Raw genomic sequence first — 27,778 nt, forward strand, 5'->3', positions numbered from 1 at the left:
TTAAGGATTTTCGTCCTTTACTCATCAAAACTCATCTTCTGAAACTGCTCATACAACTTAAAAATCTTCCAGTGGGAGGAGCTCCCAGGGGTCTCCAGGTTCTGCCAGTGGGCACTGATTTTGAGTTTTCAAGCACATTCTGGAGGCTCCCTCCTCCAGCAGCCCCATTCCCAAAGCTACACACTTCAGAAAGCCCATGATTGTTCAGAGGCAAAATGTGAAATGCTAAGAGGCAGAAGTTTGTGCAAATATAATTTCTATTACCAAAAAAAAATCATTGTGCCTCATGAAGTCCCTTTGTTGCACATATTGATTTATCCCTGTATTCACCTCTGTCTTGTTGCTGTTTTCTTCATTTGACTATTACGTATCTGAATTAAACAGCTTTCAGGAAACATTGGGTATTGTTGGGGAATAAGGCTGATTCAGCACCGCCCTCCTTACCCTCCCTTTGATCCAATCTTCATCGTGAACAATGGCAGGCAAGACTGCCCTGAGCCTGTAGCCTGCCGATAAGAGTTTAATAGAATTTCTGAATGCTGAAGGTTTGGACGTAAAATATCCCAGCACTCACAGCATGTCCAGAGAAGATAGAAATGGCTTTTCAGAAGTGCTCTCAGCTAAATGTGTCCTTTTATGCTAATGGATATCAGTTTATGAAAGAATAAAAAACTGGTAGGCAGTCATTGTAGGAGCCTCAAACTGTTCTCATTTGGCTAATTAATATTTCATCCTCAGTTTGATCAGTGCAGGCTTGCGTTTATTTCTTTTTGCTCAATCTAAATGATTACCCTGAATGCATTTTGTGTTTTATTTGTTGAGAATAATGTGTGTGTGTATAAAATTCTAACATACTTGCTTTTGGGATGAAGCTTATCCATTTATATGTAATGTGTAGAGCATGAACTGGATGTTAAAAATAATCTATTATTTTCAAAACATGCTCCTTAGAGAAAGCTAAATGTTTTAGTTGTATCTCCTTCACACTTTTGGTAGCCTGTGTCCTTTAGTGCTAATTAAAGTGAAAATACTTTGTTCCTGCATAATTTACCAAAAAATGACATTAACAGTTGAAATCTCTGCACTGATCGTCTCAGATGTGAGTGTGACTGGTTCTCTGGCTGGCCCATAATGTAGTGTCTTTGCAGGTATCTGAAGTTCAGTTTTCATCCATGTGTTTTACAGCAGTTTCTAACATCCTTATTGTGAGAACAGACAATTAGTTGCCAGATTTGTCAGTACAAGAAGGGGATTTGGATAGCAAACAAGAACACCCTGGCTCTTGTATGGTCTCACTGAGGAAATCCCTGTATCTATCCTCGAATGTGGAAAAAAAAATCACAAACTGGCAGAAGAGAAAGCACATAGCGAGGTTGCCTGGAGTGGGCGGGCACTTCTATTGTGTGTGTTATGGGCTTTTCTCGGCTTGATTTTCATTGGATAGCTTATTTCAGGCAGTTTAAGAAAGAGTTAGGAAAAGACAGAGCAGAAGACTTGTGCAATGAAGTTCCCTTTAGTTGGGACAAACTTAGTGCTTTTAGGGAGTGTGATACCTGTGCTTCAGGATTCCTCAAGTTCTCTTTGAAAGGGTTTTATTGTTTTAAAATTAAAATAAAAAGGGAAAGTGTGACAACAGAAACATGTCTTTTCCTGATCTATTATTTGTGTGCATGACTTTATTTTTTGGTCTGTGGCCATAGGTAGGTACCTTTTATGCAATTAAAAAAATACATATCCATTTAAGTCACTTGTACTTGAATATGCAGATGAGTCAATATGTCATATTCCTGGTTCATTTGAGTAATAAATTCTGCAGCTTGTTCTTTATGATGGTAGGTCATATTCTTAACCACCAATAAATATTGTAAAGTACTTTTGCTGTAGCCATGCTAACCCAGGGCATCTGTCATTCTGGTTGCTGCTATTAGAAATTATTGGACTGAACCACTGGCAGAGAAAGCAGAGGGGGGTGAGCCTGGCAATTGTAATGCTCTCTGCTCTTTTTTGTATCTTGCATTTTAAAAAATCTCAATCATGCTGTATATCGATTATGAATCAGTGTGGCTGGCACCTTCTGTGGGCTGAGGCTCAGAGCAGGTGATGAGGCTCCTCCAGCCTGGGGTACCTCTCTCCCCTAACTCCGCAGATTCATCTTTCTGATGCTATACTGTAAATTTATTTCACCTCAGAGAGTAAACAGATATATTGGTGCCCCAAGGGTTCATGGGTAGCGTATTTACAAAGGAGCCTCCTCCGCCAACCCGTGCCACCGCTAATGAGAGCCGTCATTAAGTAAATGAGACGTCGCCTTTAGCTGGCTTAGGAGTTCGCACACTAAGGGAGAAGATATTTAATTGAAATCCGCACACAGGCTTCCCCACATGTGACCACTGCGAGGCAGGCAGCTGTCTCCCTCTCCTCCCCCAAGTCCACCCTGCACCCCCCCATGTAAATTTCATGATTGCTTTCCGTGATGTCATTTTGAAAGAGGACAGACAATAGCTGTGGGGAAAGGTAAGTCAACGCTATGCTCTTTTGCTGACAAAGGCAGATATCCAATGCTGGGCTTTTCCCCTTGGACAGACGGGGAGAGGGCATGGGGGCAGAGTTAATTTCTAAGATGAAGCCTTTCTTTACAGGAAAAGCAGATCTAGGGATGGCTTTTTAAACTGCTCTGGAGGAAGGAGGCTTTCTTCTCCTCCCTGTCTGCCTGCGCACTGTTCCCTTCCTGTTTCCCGTTGCCTGTGCTCCTCTGAGATCCAGGGGACATGTTGTGCGTCTGACAGAGGAGACATGGGCGGGGGTGGGGGGGGGTGGGGTGGGGGAGCGTGTACCGATGAGAAACTTTATGTGCATTTCTGGAAGAGAAGCAGCAGATATGTTTGTGGCTGCAGAACCCAGCGGCTCTGTGCCTGGGGACACTGCTGGCCCCTGATGCAGAAGCTGTCTCTGAAACAGGGTCTCAGAGTCCGGGTGTATCAAGTGTGACCTGCACCCAAGGTACTAAGTAGGAATGCTCATGTGAGCGTTTGTCTTTGCCTGTCATGTTTTTTTAAACTTAAGTATTGACATGTATGGTGTGTGTGTCTGGGGGACAGATGTGCAGAACTTCCCTCCTCAGCTCCTTTTCTTCTTATGTGGTTTGGGGTTGTGGAGTATGGTTGTTTATGGTGTTAGTGTAATTGGATTTGCATATTTGAAGCTAAAAATCAGGCTTGGCTAAGAAGCCAGTTTGAGCTTTGAAACACCTCAGTGCCATCACCCATAGTTGTGGAGCCGTGGACTTAGCTTCTGCCCATTGAATTCACTTTCTTCTTTATAAGCCAGGAAAATAAACAAGTGTGGCTTTTGGTGTGGTGGGTTCTTACTGCTTGCTCTTTGAGCCACCAGGAGCTTTCCTTGTCTAAGCAATACCCTTGACACCATTGGCTGCTGGAGTTGGGTGTTTAATAATCAAACATCTGGGGCGGGGGGCAGCATGTGGATTTGGTCTTGGGGTGCAGACTGCGTGATTATAAAGATAATAATTACAGTGATGATTATAATTATCCTTTTGAGAGAAGGAGGTGGGGAATTTTGCCCCAGTGGTTAAAAAAGAAAATCACAGCGCTACCTAGTGAACAAAAGGCAGAGGGGTGTTGGGACAGGCCTGGGGGCCCAGTATGGTGCTGAGGGGTACACGCTGGCTCTGTCTCCTCTCTGTCTGCCTTGACCTCACTGTGGCCTGCAGAGTGTGGGAGTGCTATGTTCTCACCAAGGACTGGCATGGGAGGCTCCCCTTGGCCCTAGGTCCCCTGCCACAAGAGCTACCCTCCCATTGGTCTTGGGCTGTGATTATCACCTCCATCTGTATGGTCCTGTTAATTAGTGGTAAACAAAAGAGTAGGAGAGCAGGGATCAGGGATTGGGGTCTTTTTTTTTTTTTTTTGAGACAGAGTCTCACTTTGTCATCCTTGGTAGAGTGCCGTGGTGTTATACCTCACAGCAACCTGTAATTCCTGGGTTCAAGTGATTATCTTGCCTCAGCCTCCTGAATAGCTGGGACTACAGGAGCCCGCCAAAACACCTGGCTATTTTTAGAGGCGGGGTCTTGCTCTGACTCAGACTGGTCTCAAACCTGTGAGCTCAGGCAAACTACCTGCCTTGGCCTCCCAAAGTGCTGGATTATAAGCATGAGCTACCGTGTCCAGGCAAGGGATTGGAGTCTTGCAGTGGCTGGCCAGACACTGCCACTGTGGAGGCAGGGCCCTGCCCTGTCCCCCTGGGCAGCAGCTTCTTGTGCAGAGGAGGCTGGGTGAGGACTCAGAGGGCAGGAGAAAGAGGCAGTTTCATGAGCCCTTCTGTTCTGTGGAGACTTAAGGCTTCTACCAGGTGCCCCCCCACTCCAGCTGCCTGGGCATGTGGGAGGTGTTGGACCTCAGGAGTGTTTTCTTTTTTTGTAGAGACAGAGTTTCACTTTATTGCCCTCGGTAGAGTGCTGTGGTGTCACATAGCTCACAGCAACCTCCAACCACTGGGCTTAGGCGATTCTCCTGCCTCAGCCTCCCGAGTAGCTGGGACTACAGGCGCCCGCCACAACACTCGGCTATTTTTTTGTTGCAGTTTGGCCGGGGCCGGGTTTGAACCCACCACCCTTGGTATATGGGGCCGGCGCCCTGCTCACTGAGCCACAGGTGCCGCCCCAGGGGTGTTTTCTGATCCAGGAGCCACTGAGAGTTGGGTATGGCCCCATGTGGGTTTGGGAACTCACCCTGCGCAGGGGGCTGCCTCTGTCTAAAATGCAACTCAGAGCCGGGCATTGTGGTGGGTGCCTGTAGTCCCAGCTACTTGGGAGGCTGAGGCAAGAGAATCGCTTAAGCCCGGGAGTTAGAGGTTGCTGTGAGCTGTGACACTATGGCACTCTACTAAGGGTGACATAGTGAGACTCTGTTTCTAAATAAATAAACAAATAAATAAATAAAAATAAAATGCAACTCAAGGGGTCTGTGACCCTCAGGTATGACCCACAGATCTGGAAGCAGCCCCAAATGCTTGGTGATGATGCTCTGCTCTCCTCTTGGAAGATTACAGAAAAAGCAGTGGTCCCCATTGCCCTGAATGCCTCTGGTGCCCAAGTAGGGCGAACCCACTCCTGGATGACCCCTACTAGCCTTTGGGGCTGTAGAGTTGCTCTGTCCTGGAGGTTAAAGCAGCTTCCACTTGAAAACCCTGGTAGTGTCCAGAGATGACAGGGAGAGGTTGGCATGGGTGTGCATTCTGAGCAGCCCCCATCTGCTGACCTACAGCAATGCCCATTTTGTAGCAACCTAGATGATGGCTGGGGCTTGACCTGTCCCTTGGCTGTGGTGGACACTCTTCCCAGTGCTGCCTGGAGCCCCTCCCCTCCTCCTCTGGCCTGGGGTTACCACATGTGCAGATGATGACTGGGTGCAGGGCACAGGAGACTCATATCACCCTGCGTCAGGGAGATGGGGATTCAGAGCCCAACTGGCCACCTTCCTGGTGCTGCCCACCTGGTGATGGTGGGACATTTTGAAATGGTGGTTTGCTCTGGGCAGAGAGCAAGATGGGGTGCCTGCAGACTGACAAGTGCCAGGGTGATACCCAGGGTTTCCAGAAGTTCCACAAGCTGCTTGAAGTGGGGGCTGAGTTCCTCCTGGACAGTCTTGGTGTAAAAAGTCTACTTTGGAAAAGAGTGAGCCTGGAATGGATGTGAGGCCAGGAGCAGCCAGAACACTTCTGTCAGCACTGGGCTTGGAGTGAACTGGAGGCAGAGCCTGGCCTAGCTGATGGACCTGAGACCTGGCTGTGAGGCTGGGGGTGGGAAGTGGGTGGGCTGCTGACAGTCACGTGATCAAGCAGGCCGGTGCTGGATGGTAGGGCACATGTGCATATCATTCAGGCACCAGAGTGAGTGCTCTGCTGACCCTGGTGCTAGGGGACTCGACCCAGAGACCCCTTTCTGTTGATTTTCTCTTGTAAAAATCTGGGCAGGGAGCCAAGTGAGTGCCAGGGTTGGGGGGGGTCCCTCCTCTCTCCCCCAAACATCCTTCCTTCCCAACCTGAGTCCTCCCCTTTTTCTACGAACTCACTGGGGAATAACTGAAGTTACTTGTTTACAAATGTAATTTTAATGGGAATTTTGTAGTATATATTTATAGGAAAATGGTCTTTGGGAATCAGTATCATTAGGCTAGTCAGATTGAAAAAAAAATGCCATGTTTCCTAGAAGGGAAGCGAGCAGCCACCTCTGTTCTTAGCAGGCTCCCTGTCCCTTGAACTCAGGGCCTTTCCCTTCTTTGGGGTACCTTCAATAGGGGCAGCTCACTGCCCACCCGGGTGTTTGCTGGGGGCTGAGGGAGGAATGTGGTTTCCTGGCCTTTCGAGGCTCTCAGCATATTTTCTGTCTTAGAAAGTTAGTCTTAAAAAAACTAAAAACAGCACTTTGGGATGCCAGGGTAGTTGGATTGCTTGAGCTCACGAGTTTGAGACCAGCCTGAACAAGAGTGAGACTCCATCTCTAAAACTAGCTGGGTGTTGTGGTGGGCGCCTGTAGTCCCAGGTACTTGGGAGGCTAAAGCAAGAGAATCACTTGAGCCCACCCTAAAACCAAGTATGAGGTTGCTGTGAACTGTGATGCCACAGCATTCTACCGAGGGCAACAAAGTAAGACTGGCTCAAAAAAAAAATAAAACCCTTGAAAACAAAAATGAGTGAGAGGCACTTTCACCTAAATTAAAATATTAAAAAAATTTTTTTTATTAAGTCATATATATAGAGATCATGAATACATTTATGCCTTTGTGGGATTCAATGTGTTGATTATTTGTACAAATCAGAGTGCTTACATCCTACTAATTAACATAGCTTTCACCTCATTTACTTAATCACAGTGTTAAGACATTTGTGTTCAGTACTTGATAGATTTGACTCATACCCTTGCAATATGCTCCATAGGAGGGATGGAAACTTTACCTCTTTTATGTTTACATGGATGGAGCTGGAAAATATTCTTTTTAGTAAAGTATCTCAGGAATGGAAAAAAAAAAATCCAGTGTACTCAGTACTACTATAAAACCAATTTATAATCACTCACACTTTCATATGAGAGATGAATCCCAACTATAGCCCAGGATGAAGGAGGGAAGGGGAGAGGGTGGTTCGAAAGAGGTAGGGTTAATGGTGGGACCACACCTAAAATATTTTTTTTTTTGTGAAGGTTTCCATGCACTCTTTTTTTCTAAAATATTTTTTGATTGTAAACTTCCATTGAATCTGCATCAGAGAAAATAGATTAATAAATACTTGGAAATGGAAAGCACAATGTGGAGATGTCTTCCTTTTTATCCTTTATGTACTGAGCAACCCAGCAGAGTCTGGAGCCCTTCCTCCCCTCAGCTAATGCCATTAGGAGCACAGATGCTTTTCTGAGGGTGAGAAGATGAATTTTGCCCATTGCTTCATCCCCTTTTCATTTTCAAATTTTCACTTAAAAATGCAATGTTGGTTGGGCACAGTGGCTCATGCCTATAGTCCCAGCACTCTGGGAGGCCAAAACAGGAGGATCGCTTGAGGCCAGGAGTTCAAGACCAGCCTGGAGAAAATAGTGAGACCCCTTCACTACAAAAAGTGAAGAAAAAAAGAAGTAGGTAGGTGTGGTGGTGCGAGCTTGTAGTCCCAGCTGCTTGTGAGGCTGAGGCAAGAGGATGGCTTGAGTCTGGGAGTGTGAGGTTGTAGCGAGCTGTGGTCATATCACTGTACTCCAGCCTGGGTGACAGAGCGAGACCCTGTCTATAAAAATAATAAAATAAATTAAAATAAAATGTTAAGTAGAAGAATGAAAGTAACTCAGAGGATTTTTTAAAAATTTCAGGTTAATGTGAGGGTACAACTGATTAGGGTTATAATGTTTGCATTTGTTAGGTAGCGTCTCTGTTGTAGTTGTGTCCCTCACCCAGGAGGAGTGCCATATACCCTTACATTGTGCCCATTAAGTGGGAGCACACCAATCCCCCTCCCCCCAACTGGAATCGAATTGAGTTTTTCTCTTATGTGGGTATATATTAGATCGTCTACTGGATTCCTATTAGTATTGAGTACATTGGATACTTGCTTTTCCGTTCTTGTGATACTTAACTAAGAAGAATGTCTGTCTTTTTTTTTTTTTTTTGGGACAGAGTCTCACTCTGGGTACAGTTCCGTGGCATCATAGCTCACAGCAACCTCAGACTCTTGTGCTCAAGTGATTCTCTTGCTTCAGGCTCCCAAGCAGCTAGGACTACAAGAGCCTGCCATAATGCCCAGCTATTTTTTGGGATTGGGAGGGTCTTGCTCTAGCCCAGTCTGGTCTTGAATTTATGAACTCAGGTGATCTGCCTGCCTCGGCCTCCTAGAGTGCTGGGATTAGAAGAATGTGTTTTGATCCCATTAAGGTTTAATACAAAAGATCAGAGGATGTTTTAATTTGCTCCAGCCAAGTACATCTGTATCAGCTAGGATCTGTCAAGCCCTTGGAGAGGGGAGAGGTTGTCAGCAGTTGTAGGTATCTGCAAATTCTTGCTCGGGCAGCTGGAGGGTGTAAGGTTTGCCCAGGGGCTGCTTTGAGTTGCTTGGACAAGTCCAGAAGTGCGCAAGGTTGAGAAGTGGCTGCAGTGCCCTTTACCGGCCAGGGTGTCTTGGCAAGTAGGAATGGGGAGTTGGATCTGGACTTGGGGAGGAAGAGTGGAGGTGCCATATGGCTGGAGCTGCTGACAGATCAGAGTGCTGGGCCCCATCTTACTCTCACACCTGGCTTCACACCTCTGCTGTGTTCAACTCTGGTCTGAGGGCTCAGGCACAAGGCATCTGGGTCTGCTCGGTCTTTCCCCATTTCACTGTTGATGATCCATGCATCAGAGGGCAGATGTGAGAAAAGGGGTCCTGGTGGGTCAGGGCAGGTGGAGCTTGTACCTCTCACCCTGGCCCAGGCCCTCCAGTCCTCTTGGCTCAGAGACCCCCAACAGCTGCTGGAGGCCAACCTGCCCCTGCCTGGGAGGGAGGAGTACGGGGACCCACCCCTGATTTCTAGGTGCATCTTGCTGAGTTGATTTGTCAAAGCAGTTGGGTCTGTATACATTCAGAGTTTGTTGGATTCTGAAAATAAAACTTTTTTTTTTTTTTTTTTTTGTAGAGACAGTCTCACTTTATCGCCCTCGGTAGAGTGCCATGGCATCACACAGCTCACAGCAACCTCCAACTCCTGGGCTGAAGCGATTCTCTTGCCTCAGCCTCCCGGGTAGCTGGGACTACAGGCGCCCGCCACAATGTCCAGCTATTTTTTGGTTTGCAGCTCAGCCGGGGCCGGGTTTGAACCCGCCACCCTCGGTATATGGGGCCGGCGCCTTACCGACTGAGCCACAGGCGCCCCCCTGAAAATAAAACTTTTTGAACAACCATTCTCTGTGGGCAGCCCAAGTGTCTTCTAACCGAAAGTGCTGCCTGTTCTTTGCTGGACTCAGAGCTCAGACATGGCCCTCTAGGCTCTGGTTTTCCCAGGGCATCCTCTTACCTAAGGACTCCAGACTTCGGTGGTTCAAAATGATCTGCTGAGTTACCAAGCTGCTAACTTAACAATTGTTTTTTTAATTATCAGTTAGCATGTGAAATTGTGTCATTTCTCATACTTTCCACCTTATCGAAGTTTTGTTCAAGGAAACAGAGACTTAAAATTGAGAAGGCTTGGGCAGCGCCTGTGGCTCAGTGAGTAGGGTGCTGGGCCCCATATACTGACGGTGGTAGGTTTGAACCCGGCCCTGGCCAAACTGCAACAGAAAAGTAGCCAGGCATTGTGGTTGTTGCCTGTAGTCCTAGCTACTCGGGAGGCTGAGGCAAGAGAATTGCCTAAGCCCAGGAGTTGGAGGTTGCTGTGAGCTGTGACGCCGTGGCACTCTACCGAGGGTGATAAAGTGAGACTCCGTCCAAAAAAAAAAAAAAAATTGAGAAGGCTTAGTATATTTAACATTATTTTTACTGGGATTGGGCCATTATCTATAAAATGAGACCAAAAATATTACTTAGGTTATGAGGGACAAATAAACACATTTGACATTGCTATTTTAATCATTGTACCTAGTGTTTAATTTTCGTTAAGGTGTTCTAGACTAGAAATAAAGGCTGGGAGGCCAGCTCACCATCTAGTGTGTAGCTGGGATTCCAGATACTTCTGGAAGAGCTCCCTCACACGGCCCCACTGGGCCTTGCCCAACCTTCTTGTCCAGTGCCCCAGACAGCCATGCAGCTTGTCCTCAGATCCATAGCCCTTGCTGCCCTGGTCTCCTCATGGCCTGGGTCATCCAGGGTCTGCCCCTGCCTTCTGGCCTCACTCTACTTTCCAAAATGGGTTATCCCCAAGACCTCAACATGCCTCCATCTCCCCTTACCTCTTACAGTTCGGTTTTGCTTCTCTTTCAAGGTCTAGCACAGATATCCTTCTACACCCTTCCTCTGCTTACCTTTACTGGCATGTGTCACACCTCTCCTGCCAGCTCTGCCAAGACAGTGCACCAGACAGTGGACCTACAGTGCCCCTGTTTGCCCTCCGGGGGAGCCTACTGACAGCCAGCTCTGGGCCTGCCTTACGCCGGGAGAAGGGCCTGAGTCTAGCTCAGCCCTGGTGTGTGCTGGCCTGGAGGTTTCCCTTGCCACCCCAGCACAGGGGTTAGGCTGAGCAGAGCCAGGAAGGAAACATGAGGTGAGAAGAAAAACAAAAACTACTTCCATGGCCAGTGGAGGAGTTTTCAGTTCTGAATTTTCCCTCTACCATCTGCTCCTTATCAGGCTTGAGCCCTGCCTTCTGGTGATTTGAGACCATGTCTACCCAGATAAAAAGCTGGACTACAAATCAGCACTAAAGAAGTACCTCTTATTGGCTTTTTTTTTTTTTTTGAGGCAGAGTCTCACTCTGGGTAGAGTGCTGTTGGGTCATAGCTCACAGCAACCTGATTCCTGGGCTCAAGTGATCCTCCTGCCTCAGACTCCCGAGTTGCTGAGACTACAGGCACCCACCACCACACCCAGCTAGTTTTTCTATTTTTGGTAGAGAAAGGGTCTTACTCTTGCTCAGGCTGGTCTAGAACTCCTGAGCTCAAGTGATCCACCTGCCTCAGCTTCCAGAGTGTTGGGATTACAGTGACGTGAGCCACTGTGCTCTGCCTTTTTGTCTTTTTTTTTTGAGACAGAGTCTCAAGCTGTCGCCCTGGGTAGAGTGCTATGTCATCACAGCTCACAGCAACCTCAAACTCTTGGGCTTAAGTGATTCTCTTGCCTCAGCCACCCAAGTAGCTGGTACTATGGGTGTCCACCACAACGCCCAGCTATTTTTTGGTTGTAGTTGTCATTGTTGTTTGGCAGGCTTGGGCTGGATTCGAATCCACCAGCTCCTATGTATGTGGCTGGCGCCCTAGCTGCTGAGCTACATGTGCTGAGCCCTTTTTGTCATTTTTTAATGGTCTGATTTTGCTTTGGCTAGATTATTTAGAGTTTTGTGTTACCTCATTGTATTTCTGTGGAGGCCACACCCAACCTGAGCCTTGGTGAAACTCTCCACGGGTCACTTTTCAAGATGTTACTGATGCATCGGAGTGGTCATTGTGTGCCCCACCTCACAATGCACATGGACATGCAATCTCCCTAGTTTGCAGGAGTTGTGAGGAGCTATGAGCAGGCAGCCTTCTCTCATCCATGGTGCCTCCTATAAGGTCAGGTGCCTCCTAATTGCCAGGTGCATAATTTGGAGGAGAAAAGAAAAGTGATTTGTTGTGTGAGCTCTGTCACCTGGACCTTGTCAGGAGGAATCCCACCAGGCCTCTTGTTCCTGTGCCTCTTTCCTGTGGGGCTGTCCACGCAGAGGCTGATGCCTGCCTGGCTGCAGTCATGTGGGTAGCTCTCAAGTGAGAGCTTACTGCCTGGCAAGGAGGGGCTGAGCCTTGTGCTCACTCACAGCCTGCCCCTCTGGTGCTCAGGAAGCCACATCAGCTGTGGTGCCTGGAGAGGTGGGAGATCAAGTGTGGTGGGCTGCAGGTTTGGCCTCAGGTCTGGTGGGTTTTCCGGGTGTTGGCCCTTCTGCTGAGGGGCTGTGTTCTGCCCAGGGTCACTGGGCTAGATCACTCTGGCATGTGTGGAATGTTTGTGTTTTCATCAAACTCTGTTCATGTTAGCTTTCTGTGTCCTGAGCGCTTCCATCCAGGCTGGGAAGTTAGCACATGTACCCCCATTTGTCCAACCTGGAAAGCAGAAGAGGGAGCCCCTTTGGGCCCTAGAGCGCACTCTTCTCTACCTAAAGGGGAATTTGGGTAGGTCCGACAGTCAGGGAGACTGGGGGTGAGAGGAGGAATCCATTGCTGTGGTGATGCTGAAACTCTTCCTGCCCATAGGCCCTGGGCCCTCAGAGCTGCTTTCTGAACTGGAGAAGAGCCAGGCTGTAGGCAGAACTGATGGGAATGTTGAGGTGTTTCTTTCTGGTTGGGTTATCTGCGAGGCCTCAATAAAGTATGGATGTTTTTTGTTTGTTTTTTTTAGACAGAGTCTCACTTTGTCATCCTCAGTAGAGTGCTGTAGCATCATAGCTCACAGCAACCTCAGACTCTTGGGCTCAAGTGATCCTCTTGCCTCAGACTGCCAAGTAGCCTGAGACTGCAGGCGCCCGCCACAATGCTTTCTAGTTTTAGAGACGAGGTCTTGCTTTTGCTCAGGCTGGTCCCAAACTCCTGAACTCAGGTGGGCCACCTGCCTCAGTCTCTCAGAGTGCTAGGATTACAGGTGTGGGCCACTGTGCCTGGTTTGGTTTTTTGTTCTTTAAAAACTTTTTTTATAGACAGGGTCTACCTCTGTCACCCAGCCTGGGGTACAGTGGCACAGTCACAGCTCCCTGAAGCCTGGAACTCCTGGGCCCCACGATCCTCCTGCCACAGCCTCCTGAATAGTTGGGATGACTGATATGAGTCTGGGTAAGGGGTGTGGGAGGGAGCCTCCCTTACCCATGTGTACACTGTGGCATGTCCATTTCCCTCCCTCAGCTTCTCCTCCTGGGGTATCTTTTGTGTTGCCCTGGGTAGGCTCTTGGAAACTGCCTTTTTCCAGAGTCATCCCCTCTAGGCTCCTTGTCCTGGGGGTGGGGCAGGAGTGTGCACCAACTTCTGAGCTCCCAGAGCACCCTGTGGACTTGCTAGCTGTATGGAGGGCAGGATCAGGGTGGCAGTGCTGAACTCCACTAGGGGCTGCAGATGCTGACATCTCATGGGGGAAATCCTGTCTGTGTCTGTGTGGGGCAGGGAGAGCCAGGAGGTGTGCTGCGTGCCGCCTGGTCTTTGACGCTTGACCTGGGCATGAAGCCTGGTCACACAGTTGGGCTGCTCTGGGTGACCCTGGGATAGAGTCAGTGTGACATTATCTGTGTCCCTCCTGGGACACTCTGCCTGTGGGGCTGGGCACCCGTTGCCACCCCCTGCCCCCCCGCAGCCTTGGATGACAGGCTGGCTGGTGGAAAGTCATTATTACTGGGAGCAGTTTAGCTGTTGTTTTTACAGCGTTGGTAAGGTTAAAAGAAATAATGATAATAATATAAAAAAGCCTCAGCCACAGTAACTGCCTGCAACATGCTATTTGCATTTTTAAGGAAACACTTCTTTGAGGCAGCCTGGGTGAAAGGTCACTATTTGCATATAAATGGAAAAGAAAGTGTATGATGCTGGAAGTTACATCTGTATTATTTTCTCAGCAGTGAGCTGCTGTTGGAGAGATTAAGGGACATGGCTTGCATTTGGCTTTTATTGAATAGAGAAAGTACCAGCGAGGCTGATTTAGAAGCAAAATAATGAGAGAAATGTGCAAGGCTATAGAATTGCCAACTCCCCTGCCCCCGCCTCTCCCTTCTCTCATTTTCACCTAAACTCAGCAAAAGCTGGTCTGTCTTTGCGCCACTCAGCAAGTCTTCATTTTACTTCTCTCTGGATTCTAGCTTAAAAAAAAAAGAAAAAGGAAAGAAAAAAGAGCAAAACTTGCCCTCATTTTCCCCTCAGCCCTATTTGTGTTTCTTGCCAAAAGCTGTTCCAATGGGGAGGACGTCAGAGCTACCTCTAGATGCCCCCACATTCAGAAATGGAATGCCTCCTGCAACTGTGCCCTTCCAGGATGTGGGATGGAGAAAGAGATCAGGCCAGTGAAGGCAGCCACCTCCCAGAGATCTTGTGGCAGGGCAAGGCTGGGGGCAGAGGTCAAATAAGGGTCCTGTGTGGCCTGAGGTAGTCCCCCCTTGTCCCTGACACAGCCCTCATACACAGCTGCCCCTTTCATGCAGCCCTGGCCCCCCCATTTGATGCAGCCTTGCTGGTCCAGGGTAAGCATAGCTTCTAGGGTACATGCACTGCTTTCCTCATGGAGATGTTCAAAGTTGTGCTCTCAGGCACCTGGGCCCTTAGCTTTCTGGGAGGCCTGGGGCAGAGCCAGTCATCCCAGGGAGAAGCCCTGGGCAGAGCTAGGAACTGCTGGAGGTGGAGTGTCCTGCCTGGGGACCCCCTTGGTCCTAGATTCAATCTCCTCTTCATAGAGGCCTCCATTGACATCTGGTTGCTTGCATCCTGACCCCATTCTTATTATAGGAGGGCCTCTTTAAGTGACCATCCTAGGGACTATAACAAACTGGTTCATACACGGAGGTGGTCAACATAGGAATGAAGCCTGCTGTGCTGATATGCACAAGTGGTCTATGGGAATTAGGGTAACTTAAGGAGGTGGTCAGTGTAGGGAGGTGATCAGCTATGGAGGTTCTACTGCATTGTAAAGATTTTTTTTTTTTTTGAGACATAGTCTCAAGCTGTAGCCCTGGGTGGAGTGCCACGGCGTCACAGCTCACAGTAACCTTCAGCTCTTGGGCTTAGGCGATTCTCTTGCCTCAGCCTCCTGAGTAGCTGGAACTACAGGCACCTGCCACAATGTCCGGCTTTATTTTGTTACAGTTTGGCCGGGGCCGGGTTTGAACCCGTCACCCTTGGTATAGGGGGCCCATGCCCTACTCACTGAGCCATAGGCGCTGACCTGCATTGTAAAGATTTTTAAAAAACAATCTCAAACCTTGCAGCTCAATTTACAATCGCCAAAATGTGGAAACAGCCTAAATGCCCACCAACCCAGGAATGGATTAACAAGCTGTGGTATATGTATACCATGGAATACTATTCAGCCATTAAAAAAAATGGAGACTTTACATCCTTCGTATTAACCTGGATGGAAGTGGAAGACATTATTCTTAGTAAAGCATCACAAGAATGGAGAAGCATGAATCCTATGTACTCAATCTTGATATGAGGACAATTAATGACAATTAAGGTTATGGGGGGGTGCAGAAAGAGGGATGGAGGGAGGGGGGTGGGGCCTTAGTGTGTGTCACACTTTATGGGGGCAAGACATGATTGCAAGAGGGACTTTACCTAACAATTGCAATCAGTGTAACTGGCTTATTGTACCCTCAATGAATCCCCAACAATAAAAAAAAAAAAAAACAAAAAAAACAATCTCAAACCTAAGGAACATTTCAAGTACAGGACAAAGCAATTTTCCCTGAACCATCTGAAAGTATGTTGCCAATGTGATGCTGTTGCCCAGAATGCTTGGGTAGGTGTCTCCAGCAGAGAAAACCCTCTGCCACTGACTGCTCCTCACCTTCACAGCCATGGGCCTCCTGACTCCATTCAAAGGATGGGCTTGGAACCATGTTTATTACTGCTTATTAGTCTTTGTGTCTCTGTGGTCTTTGTCAGCCTAGAATAGTCTTCAGCATTCCTCGTCTTTCATGACCTTGAACCTTCAGAAGAGCAATGGTTATTTATTTTGTAGAATGTCCCTAAGTTTGGGTTTGTCTGATGTTGCTTACAATTGGACTTGGTCACTGGGGAATACTCATGTGTGAACGTCTTCTTCTTGCACCCAACACAGATCTGCCCCTTAGCCAATGCTGTCGACTTGGTCCCTGGACAAGGCAGGGCACCCGGTGTCTCTGAGCCCCTCATTTCCTTTGCATTTGATAAGTGTTTTGAAGGGAGGTACTTTGAAACCATGAAAATATCTCCTTCCTCATCAAACTATCAATTTGTATGTTTTTATGGATATCTCTGTATCCTTGTGCTTCTTATTTTATGCAGTGTATCATGAACTTTATACTGATGCTCAAATTGTCACTGATTGGCCAGAGGAAGCCCAGTCCAGCTGCTTTTGTGTCCTCGCCAGCTTCACTGTTTTCCTTGTTCTTTCTTGGCCTCCCAGTGGACAGGGCTGGGGAGACACACTTGTGTGTATGCACACATGTGCAGGCACTATGCGCACACCTGTCCAGGTCTGTAGTCATTTATCTATCTTTTTTTTTTTTTTTGAGACAGAGCCTTAACCTATTGCCCTGGATAGAGTGCTGTGGCATCACAGCTCACAGCAACCTCGAAATCCTGGGCTCAAGCGATTCTCTTGCCTCTGCCTCCCAAGTAGCTGGGACTATGGGCACCTGCCACAATGCCCATCTATGTTTTTGGTTGTAGTTGTCATTATTGTTTGACGGGCCGGGGCTGGATTCGAACCCGCCAGCTCTGGTATATGTGGCTGGTGCCTTAGTCGCTTGAGCTACAGGTGCCGAGCCTTCTCTATCTATTGATATGCAATAGAACCTCTGTAAGTTGACCACCAAGGGACTTTAATAACCTAGTCAGCACACAGAGGTAGTCAAAGTAAGGAGTGAAGCCTACAGTATTTGATATGTGTGTATGGTGCATGTCCGATCTGTGAACATTAGGTCCACCTAAGGAGTTGGTCAGCAATGGAGTTTCCACTGTATACTGAAAGTCACAAGTTCATACTGATACTCTGAGTCTAATCTTCCACATCTTGTAGAGTGCTCCCTTTTCATGTGCATATCTACTTCCAACAGTGAGAAATCCACTATCCACTACACCTAACACGTTAATGTCTTTCATCCCCCTTCCCTGTACCAATATGCTCCTCACTCCATATAAAAGCTCTTCCCTTTGCTGGGCCCAGGACCTATTTTCCTCCAGGCTAGACCTTGGAGGGTGGGGCACCTGCCCTGCTTGGGCTCTGGCGTTAGGGAGCCTCACTAGCCAGTGTGTCCAGGACCATGGGTTCCTGGAATATGAGACAGGACAGTTCTGAGTGTGATGGGCTGGTCACCTCCCTCTGGCCTCCCTGTAATGTCAGAACTGGACCCTTCTGCTATTTGTCTGCTTCCTTTGTAGCATTGAATATTATCTCTATTTATTTATTTTCAATCTTTCACTGCTAGACCAAGCAGTATGTATCAGTGTTATTTTATTATAGATAACACTCCCCCCCAACCTCAGCCCCTTCGCTTGGTGTCTAGTGGGCTGTTTTGGAAACATTCATATCTGGAGGTACTCTTATTCTAACTACTTCCTTTGATTAATATTTTTTCTGGGCATAAAGGGTATGCCCTGAAGTTGAAAATTAATTCCCTTACAAGGGAACATTTTTTATTTTCTAAACAGTAAAGGTCCCCACACTGTCCCACTTGTATTCTTGGCTCTCTCTTTCTGGAACTTCCTTATTAGATGGGAGGGCTCACACAACTTTTCTTCCTTATCTCCCATCTCTTTGTCTTCTTGTTCAGTTTTGTAGTATATTTCTTGGACTCCTCTCTCAACTCTTCTACCAAATTTTTCATTTTTGTTTCATAATTTATTTACAAGTTGGAGAAGTCAGACTTAAGGTATTAGACCTTCCCAAACAGCTCCCTGTCACTGCCTGGGCCAGGCCACACCTGCTGCACCCAGTGTTCACGGGACAGTCTGTGTCCTGCCCTCCTTGCAGCCCCCTCACCCAGTCTGTCCTTATTCTTGCTCTAGCCTTGTTCACACTGTGGATGGAAGGAGCCCCTTAATACGTTCGCTCTGTTGTCCATTGAGGGTTCTCTCACAGTTGGGAAAGGTCCCAGCAGGAGCAGCTGTCCTGAAGCTTGTTGGTGGTCTTCAGAGTGGGGATCTTGCTTTGAAGGTTGAGAGAGGGTGCACCTAGCTCTCCTGTTGCTTCCTCTGGGAGCCTTGGGCATGGGTATGAGTCTGTGTGCTCCAAGGGCCTTGTCTTTCCATGTCTGGGGCATGGTCTGTACCTTGGGACCTTGGGTGTCAGAGGTTCTCTAGTTCCACAGAATAGAATTCTGGGTTGTGGTCCCCCCCAAAGTCTACTTTGACTTGTGTTTAGTTTTGTGAGGGCCTTAAATTGTTTCTACATTTTTATTCTAGCTCTGTTCTCCTGCCTTGCTAGACTTTGCTTTAAACTTGAGTAGCAGCAAGGAGGGGATAAATGAAGGATTGAGATGGAAAGTAAGAAAACATTTTCATTTCAAACAGCAAGATGTAAGTTTAAACTCAATTCCAGGGCCCAGATTTTCAATTTCATTCTGAATAAGGTACAATGAAAGCTAAGGAGGCCTGGGTTCTCCAGGGCAGTGGGACCCCATGGCAGGTGTGGCTGGAGCAGCCACAGTGTCCTGGGACATTGCAGACTGAGCAGGGCACAGGCAGAGCAGGTGTAGGGCTGAGGGCTAGCTGTCTGGCAGGATCACCTGCACACCTTAGCTCAGCTGTGCAATTAGCTGCTGACATACCCTGACATAGCCCCAGCAGATGTGGGAGGTGAGTTTGTGCTGTTCTGGGTCATGATGCCTCCTGGCTGCACAGAAGCAGCCCGTGTTGATCGTGTATAGCTGTTACTACCCCAGCGGAGTGAGGATGGGATATGGGTCTGGAGACCTCACCCTCCCCTTCATGTCCTGGCCCACATCACTGCCACCACCTATATCCTGGACCTGGCTGTCCCTGGCCTCCAGGAGTAAGGTGTGATGGGGAGTCCAGGGTGGTCCAGTGGTCATGATTGGCAAAGTTGGACCAGGGCATGGGCTCATAGGACCTAGGCTGGAGAGCCCAAAGTGACCTGCCCCATACCAGAGTTCCCAGAAATGACTAACTGACCACTTGTATGCCACTTTTGAAAAAGTTTTATTTGAGTATAATTTACTCATCATATAATTCACCAATCTGAAGTATACAATTCAATGGTTTTGGCATATTTATAGACTTGTTCATTTATCACCACAATTTAATTTTAGAACATTTCATCACCCCAAAAAGAAACCTCAGGGCTATTAACAGCCACTCTCCCTTGCACCCCCTCTTCCAGTCCTAGGCAGCCGTTAACCTACTTTCTGCCTGGATTTGCCTATTCTGGACATTTCATAAATGTGAAATTGTAAGTGTGTTATCTTTTACATCTTATCACGGACCATAAAGTTTTTGAGGTTCACCTACTTTGTAGCATGTTTGAGCACTTTATTCCTTTTTATTGCCAAATATTATGTAATTGTATTTTGCATCATCTATTCAGCAGTTAATGGACATTTGGGTTTTTCTACTTTTTGGTTCTGTGTAAAGCTGCTATGAATAGTTGTGTACGAGGATTTTTTTTTTTTTTTTTGAGACAGAATTTCACTTTGTTGCCCTTGGTAGAGTGCTGTGGCATCATAGCTCACAACAACCTTAAACTCTTGGGCTCAAACAATTCTCTTGCCTCAGCCTCTGAAGTAGCTTGGACTACAGGCGCCCACCACAATACCCAGCTAAGTGTATGAGGATTTATGAAAACGTATTTTTACTTTTCTTTAGTAGATACCTAGGAGTAGAATTTTGGAGTAATATGACAATTCTATATTAATAATTTAGGTATCTGCCAGACTATTTTCCAAAGCAATTGTGCCATTTTACATTCCCGTCAGCAGTATATGAGGATTCCAGTTTCTCTGTACTCTTGTCAACACTTGTTATTGTCTATTTTTTTCTTAAAGTGAATGTGCAGTGATACTTGATCATGGGATTAATTACCAGGTGCTGAGCATCTTGTCATGTGTTTATTGGCCATTTATTCGATGTCTTTGGAGATATGTCTACTCAAATCTTTGTCCATTTCTAAATTGGGTTATTTGTCTTCTTATGGAATTGTAAGAGTTCTTCATCAGATATATGATTTGCAAGTATTTTCTCCCAGTCTATGGGTTATCTTCTTGCCTTATTGGTGGTGTTCTTTTAAATGCAGAATTTTTAAACTCTGATTAAGTTCAATGTATCAATTTATTCTTTTATGGCTTGTGCTTTTGATATCATATCTAAGAAATCATCGCTTAACACAAAGTTAGGAAGATTTTCTCCTGTGTTTCTAAGAATTTTACTTGTTACATTTAGATTTGTGATCTACTGTGATGTAATTTTTGTGGGAGAGAGGTCCATCTTCATTTTTTTTGAATATCCACTTATCCCTGAGCATTCGTTGAAAGATTATTATTATTATTAATTAATTAATTAATTTTTTTGAGACAGAGTCTCAAGCTGTTGCCCTGGGTAGAGTGCCGTGGAGTCACAGCTCACAGCAACCTCAAGCTCTTGGGTTTAAGTGATTCTCTTGCCTCAGCCTCCCAAGTAGCTGGGAGTACAGGTGCCTGCCACAATGCCCGGCTATATTTTGGTTGTAGTTGTCATTGTTGTTTGGCAGGCCTGGGCTGGATTCAAATCCACCAGCTCTGGTATATGTGGCTGATGCCCTAGCTCCTGAGCTACATGTGCTGAGCCCTTTCTGTCATTTTTTAATGGTCTGATTTTGCTTTGGCTAGATTACTTAGAGTTTTGTGTTACCTCATTTTATTTCTGTGGAGGCTAAGTGTGTATTGGGTGTGGGTGTGTGGGAGAGCTGAGGTGTAAGCTCTCCCGCTGCCAGCCTTTCCCCTCTTCACATGCTGGGGGCAGAAGAGAGCAGCCTCTGGGCCAGAGGCCTCAGTGGTCACCAGAGCCACAATACCTGTGGAGACACTGGGCTGATGCTCCACACTTACCACTGGGCTCTCACTCAACCTTCCTAGCATTTGTTCTTCTTTTAGGTTTAGGGAGGTTTTCACAGTAGAAGCCAGAACTGACTGCCACAGGGATGCCCTATTGGAGCGGGATCATGCCATCAGGGCAGGTTGCCTCAGGCCTATTTGAGCAATCCAGGAAGCATCATGGCAGATGTAGCCTCAGTGGGGTCCTCTGTGGGGCTATGCATGGGGAGCAGTCCTGGTGCCAGTGTGAGGAGGAAGTGGGTGGTGTCGTGGGCCAGACGGAGTGAGAACAGAGGGCAGCCTGGAGGGCCTGGCCTGGGATCTGGTTCTAGGCCTCTGTGCTATGCTCCCTGCAGAGTTAATGTGCAGGGCCTGGCTCAGATTGTCTTGGGTTTATAGCACTGCTGCCTTTATTAGGAAGGGACAGGCCAGGCTGCATTTGGCTGTGAGCATTTCCTGGGCCTCTGCTGGCATCTGGCCCAGAGAAGGGCGAGTCCCTTTCCAATGGACCCATGAACAGCCTTCCCAGCTGAGCAGACTCTGTTCTGTTGAGTTTTTCTGCCTGCCATAGTCCTGTGACCATGAGTCTGGGGCCACTGTGGGGCAACACAGCCTGTAGGACTCAGGGTGGAGATGCCAGTTCTCTAAAGGGGGGTTACAGCCAGTATCACCCCCTGATCCTAAGTGGCCTATTACCTGAGAGACTGCTCAGGGTGTAGTGGCGTCTGGCGCTTGGTCTTCAGTCTGCATTATGGACCAGGGATTCAGATTAACTCAGAGACTTAGGCATCCTAAAGGAAGGGACTGCCTTGGTGAAAGCCTCCTCTGCACTTTAGATTCTTGTTAAGAAAGACAGTGATGGCCACAAGGCAGTGATTCCCCCAGGCATTCACTGAAGGCTCTTTCCATCCAGGCCTCTTAGCTTCCACATAGTTCTTTCCCTTCTATCTTGCATGGCACAGGGCAATGTCCATAGAGCAGCCCTGTTTGTGGAAGGGGCTCCTGTGTGGAGCCCTACACTTCTGTGCAGTTTTACTTTGGTCTTTGACCTTGCACATCTTTGGTGCACAGGGGCTTGATGTGCTGCCAGGGGAGTGGTGTATGCCATGTCCAGACAGGAGGGTCTTGTCTGGGGTGGAGCATGGTAAGTCCACATGGCAGGTCCCAGTGGGAGACCAGGAGGGCCAAAGGAGAAGATGTGGCACACCTCACTGGGCTTCTGCTAGTAACTGTTGTTTGCTGGCAAGATAGTTCCTGGAAAAAGGAGGCAGAATCATATTGTGGTTGAGCTGGGTCCATGTGAATGTGGTTCTGAGCAATAGTATGTGCTTTGACCAATGTACGCCACATGTTGCGGGAGTGTGGTGCAGAGGTCCTCACCAGCACACAGGAGCCAGTCTGCTCCCCTGCCCAGACACTTAGTGGCTTTGTTGCTTGGGAGGGTGGGGTGGAAGTGGCTCTTTGGATAGGCACATGATCCTAATACTTTGCCTGAGCGAATGTGGGACATCAGGGCTGCTGAGCCCTAAGTTGCGAGTGATGTGAGTGATGGAGAATTCCATGGGGCTTCATTTCCACACTCTCTGCAGTGGGTGGGGGGCAAAGTTCCAGCAGTTCTCTTATCAGACAGAAAACTGGAGGTCCCTTTGTGGGGATACTTTTGTAGCTATAAGCAGAACTCAGCAGACTCGGAGTTGTGCTCAGGAAGCTTCTCTGGAGTATCTCGCCACAGGGCAAGACCTGTATCCTTCCCTCGAGCTGTCATGGATGTGCTCCAGGTGCCCTGCACAGGAAGTTCTGCTAGAGTCTTGCAAATCACCCAGTGTATAGGTTTCTGTCTGCTGTCCTGGGTGGATACTCAGAAATCGAGTCCTGTGCACTTGGGGGCCTGTCTCTCAGCTTCCACTGTCACCATAGAGGAGACACGTGGAGCCCCCATCTTCTGTCACCAGGTAGGAAGCTCCATGACCAGCCCTTCCCAGCCTTCCACCGTGCTTATCCTCCTTGTCCTCCCAACCCCTTCTCCCATGCTGGGTCCTCCTCTTAAACCCCTCAAGCTATTGGCTACATCTGCCTGGCGAGATCAGTGCCCTGTGGGTCACTAAATGCTGCCCTTCATCCCTCCCATAGGGTTAAGGACCTGGGTACCTGGTGGGCAGAGTTGTCCTGTGTAGAGGCACCTCACTCAGGCTCAGTGCTGACGACCAGTGACAGATGGGACCCAGGGGGCCCAAAGGTCTTGGGTTGTGGGGAAAAACCCACAGTCAACTTCTCACTAGTCAGGGCCTTGGAGCATGGGGTTAAAGCCCTGTTATCACAGCAGTCACCTGGTGGTTGGTGACTCTCAGCACATAGTAGGTGCCAAGGTCTAGTGGCCACCCTTTCCTTTGACATCTTGCATTATGCTGTCTTGAATTTTCTGTTTGTGCTTATACTCTGGAAGGTAATCCAGGCCCTTTAATGGCCTGGAGTCATTTCCAGATAACTAGAGTGTGCTGTGGCCAGAGTTACAGGCCTGCCCAGAGCCAGGAGTGGTAGAATTCTTGAGAAAAATAGCATTTGGGGAAGTATATCAAAAATGAGGAAAATGAGGGATATACCAGTGTGCTTTACCTGGTTTCAGCTGAATCCAAACTCACTTCCAAGGAGAAACTGAAAGCAGAGTGCAGAAATATTCATTTCCTGTTTTTATTGTTGGTTATTTAATGACCTTCCTTTGAAATGCCGCTGCAGTTGTAGAAGGCAGGTTGCCATGGAAACAGAGTGACAGCAGGGAATAGGTACACAATGCATTTCTTTGTCATGTCCAGCTGATGCATTCAGCCTCTGCTTAGATGTGTGAATCTATGTAAGGAATTAAATATTAACTGGAGGCATCACCTGAGAGAGGCAGCGACACTGGCGAGAAGAGATACTGAAAAGGAGGGCAAAGGACATTGGTGGAGCCCAGAGCTCCAGTGGGACACAAAACCGACTGGGTTCTTGGGAGGAGGGGCTCACTTCCTTCCATCAATGGGTTCCAGAGAAGTTGTGCAAAGCAATTCCTTCCTTCCTTCCTTCTTTCCTTCCATCCTTCCTTCCTTCTTTCCCACCCTCCCTCCCTCCCTTCCTCCTTCTCTCTTTCTTTCTGCAAATGGATCTGTGCTGTGCATTCTTTTGTGGTCAGTGAAGGGTCTGGTTGTAATGTAAATCATTAGTCAGCTCATTTTCAAAGTTGGAATTTGAATGCCAAGTTTTCTCAAGGTGGAGGTGGGGCTCACCTGACTGCGTCCCTGGCACCGTGGAAGGAATAGCCCTGTCGTGGGGACCAGCCTCCCTCGAGGCACAAGATAGTACCAGCCCCGTGGTGGGGAAGAGAACAGGTGCTGGAGAAGCCCAAGTCAGAAAAGTGTTTTCTCTTGTCCATTTTTCTTGTTGCTCCATAAAGGACAGGCTGTATAAATGCCTTGTGAAAATGGCCCCAGTGCCTAATTTCTCCCCTGAGCCAGCATGTCTGGCTGTCATCAGCTTCCCCTTTTCTTTTTTTTTGAGACAGAGTCTCACTATGTCACCCTTGGTAGAGTGCTGTGGTGTCACAGCTCACAGCAACCTCAAACTCTTGGGCTTAAGCGATTCTCTTGCCTCAGCCTCCCAAGTAGATGGGACTACAGGCACCCGCCACAAGACGGGCTATTTTTTTGTTTAAGTTGTCATTGTTGTTTAGCAGGCCTGGGGCCAGGCTTGAACCCACCAGCCACGGTGTATGTGGCTGGCACTCTACCCACTGAGCTACGGGAGCTTCCCCTTTTTGACCCTATATCTTTTTAAATTCTCAGAAAATGAGTTCCGGGGTGAGCTGCTAAACCAGAGGTGGACACACGGAAGCAAGGCCAGCAGCTGCAGGATCTCAAGACACCTCCTGGGCAGACACAGCAAGGTGAGGCACTTGGAGGTGGCCTGTACTGAGCACCCATAGGCTGCCTGTGCAAAGCTTCTTCTTGGTTCCCAGGAATGAAGCACAAAGTGAGGAGGTGACTTTTGGTCTAATCATTGTCAAAGCCCAGACTAGGTGAAGGATAAATGGAGATTAGACCATCAATGATCTAGTCACTTTAAAATTAAAGGAAGAGGCTGGACACATTGGCTCACATCTGTAATTACAGTGTTTGGGAGGCTGAGGTGGGGGACTGCTTGAGGCCAGGAGTTGAAGACCAGCCTGAGCAACGTAGTGAGACCCAGTCTCTACAAAAAATAGAAAAATTAATTGGGTGTCATGACACACCTGTAGTCCCAACTACTTGGGACTCTGAGGCAGAAGGATCTCTTGAGCCCAGGAGCTGGAGGCTGCTATACCCCAGTCCAGGCTACAGAGCAAGACCCTGTCTAAAAAGAAATAAAGGCAATAAAGAAGAAAAATGATTCTGAGTACATTCAAACTAAGACTGCGGAATCTCACCTTCCAGCCAGTTCCCTGCTTTTGAATCACACCTTTGCTCCTGAATGTGCCTCAACAACCTGTTCTTTGTTCACCCTATTTTACTGGGCAGGCTGAGTCCCTTTGGGCCTCAAAGCAGGCTTTGCTGCAGGAACATATCATGAGGTCTGTTGGCTTATTTCTTTTTTGTGTGTGTGTGTTTTTTTTTTTGGCCGGGGCTGGGTTTGAACCCGCCACCTCTGGCATATGGGACCGGCGCCCTACTCACTGAGCCACAGGCGCCGCCCGGCCTTATTTCTTTTCTTTCTTTTTTTTGAGACAGAGCCTCAAGCTGTTGCCTTGAGTAGAGTGCAATGGTATCACAGCACACAGCAACCTCCAACTCCTGGGCTTAAGCGATTCGCTTGCCTCAGCCTCTCAAGTAGCCAGGGACTACAGGCGCCTGCCACAACACCCAGCTATTTTTTGGTTGTAGTTGTTACTGTTGTTTGGCAGGCCTGGGCTGGATTTGAACCCTCCAGCTTTGGTGTATGTGGCTGATGCCTTAGCCGGTTGAACTACAAATGCTGAGCCTGTTGGCCTTGTTTCTCGGTGATCTTCCTGAGTGGAGGCAGATGGTGCCTGCCTTCTCTACCTGCCCAGAGCCCAGGATGGAGGAGATCAGCTCCCTGCCTCCCCAGGGACACTCCCTCACCGGGGCATCACACATGCTTACAACCTGTTCCCCCCCACCCCTGCTGGAACTCCCTGCAACAAGCTGTGGGCCAGGCTCGTCAGGGGTAGAAGTGGAGGCTGACAACAGGCTTGGGGGCAGCCCTCTCTCAGATAGGGCTCTGACTCTCATCTTCTTGGCATAAAAGTGGTTTCCAGCAAGGATCCAGCTGAGACCCAGGGCATGGCCACCAAGATAGTGGCGGCCCAGGGTGGAGGCAGGGAGAGCTACCCAGTTGAGGAGAGAACTTGCATTTTACTTCCCAAACCTAACACTTTTCTTTTGAATCTGGAGTTAAGAATATACATGTGGTGGTTTTTGGCTCATGAAAGGTCATCAGAGCTCTGCTGAACTGAGGTGGAGCCTGAGAAGGCCCAAAGAAAAGCCAGTAATGACACTGTCTTTACTTAAAGTTTTGGTAGTTTATCATGGACTTTTTGCATTAGTCTTGATATTTTAAAAATACTGAATTAAAATGTCATTTATCTTGATCATTGGGTTTTTGGCCTCACCCTATCTCACGCCTGAAGACTCATGCAGAGCTACCTGGCATGAAACCACATGACCAGGGGTTCTGAGTGAAGTGGTGCCTGCCCTTATCCAGTGCAAGTATGTCTCCCTATGGTCAAGGTGTGACAAGTTCAGAGGGTTCAGAAGCTGCCATGGACAAGGTATGATTGTCCAAAAAGCACTGGCTATGAGCAGCCCGTGGTACCTGCTTGGGTTCTTCTGGCACCACCAGCTGTTCGTTGCTGCTCTGTTTGAGAATCATTTTCCTCTATTTTGGGCACAGAGGGCTTGAGTCACTGCTCTGAGCAGAGAAGCTAAGAGGAAGAGTGGGGCAGAGAAGGGGAGGATGTGAAAGGGTCAATTTCCCAGAGGGCTCTGGGGCTGGTGCAGGTAATTTCTGAGGAGGTGGCAGCACAGAGCTAAGCAGCGGCCAAGTGCATCCCACAGGCACAGTAGCATCAGAATCAACCTTTTGGGGGCTGACCAAAGACAGGAGGTGGGTGAAGCAAAGAGCCAGCACAGAAGGGCAACTGTCATGTGCCTGAGTTCAGCACTAGGCATGTGGACAGCTCAGAACTGAAAGGGTGGCCAGATAAAAGGTAGGTGGTAGTATGTTAGAATAAGTGCAGGCTTTCCTGGCACAAAAAAGCACCATTATGGGCTCCAAATTGCATAAATCCAGTGGATGACTGTAGAATTACGAAGTCAAGGAGAAGGGTGATTGCATGGGCATTTAGCCAGTACTTTTTTCTGCCACCTGGGAGGAGCCTCTGGCAAGCATGACTCTGGCAAGCAAGACTGGGTGTGGCCCTTCTGGCCTGCCTCACTTAATGTTGCTGGATGTTACCTTGGGTGGGTAGAAATTCTATTAATGCTGAGTTTTTTAACAGGTGGGTGCATATATGCCTGCTTCATCAAGGTGTCCATTACGTAGCTATAATTTTTAGTTTGGGTGTTGGAGTAAGCCAGAATCCCATGATTAGAGTGGTCAGGAGAATCTCTCCTAAGACATGTTAAGTAATTCCCTATGGGAATGTCCTTTCTGTACCCCAAGGAGGAGGCAGGTCTATACAGCTGCAAGCAGGCTAAATAGTGGATTCTCAGGAGAATTTCAGGAATGTATCAGACATACTCCAAAGGGGAGGACAGAGCTGTCACTGCATAGAACCAGGGAGTGCTGCAATGCTGTTTTGGGGTGGGCAGGGTGAGGACTCAGAGATCCAGAGAA

The 27,778-nt window shown here is 47.9% G+C and overlaps 1 protein-coding gene across 5 annotated transcripts in view; it reads left to right on the forward strand.

Annotated features, from left to right (window-relative positions):
* The first annotated feature begins 2,247 nt into the window (after positions 1-2,247).
* MYT1 (myelin transcription factor 1) overlaps positions 2,248-27,778 on the forward strand; it is a 70,576-nt gene continuing 45,045 nt past the window's right edge. For 4 of the 5 annotated variants that reach the window (XM_053574880.1, XM_053574881.1, XM_053574882.1 and 1 more), the window contains exons 1-2: positions 2,248-2,514; positions 24,730-24,830. The gene's annotated coding sequence lies outside the window, so the exon portion shown is untranslated. Of the gene's footprint in view, positions 2,515-2,879; positions 3,001-24,729; positions 24,831-27,778 lie in introns of those variants that run through there. The other variant, XM_053574884.1, reaches the window with a different exon arrangement.

The sequence above is a fragment of the Nycticebus coucang genome, chromosome 21, assembly GCF_027406575.1.
Source record: "Nycticebus coucang isolate mNycCou1 chromosome 21, mNycCou1.pri, whole genome shotgun sequence".
NCBI classification, from domain to species: Eukaryota; Metazoa; Chordata; class Mammalia; order Primates; family Lorisidae; genus Nycticebus; species Nycticebus coucang.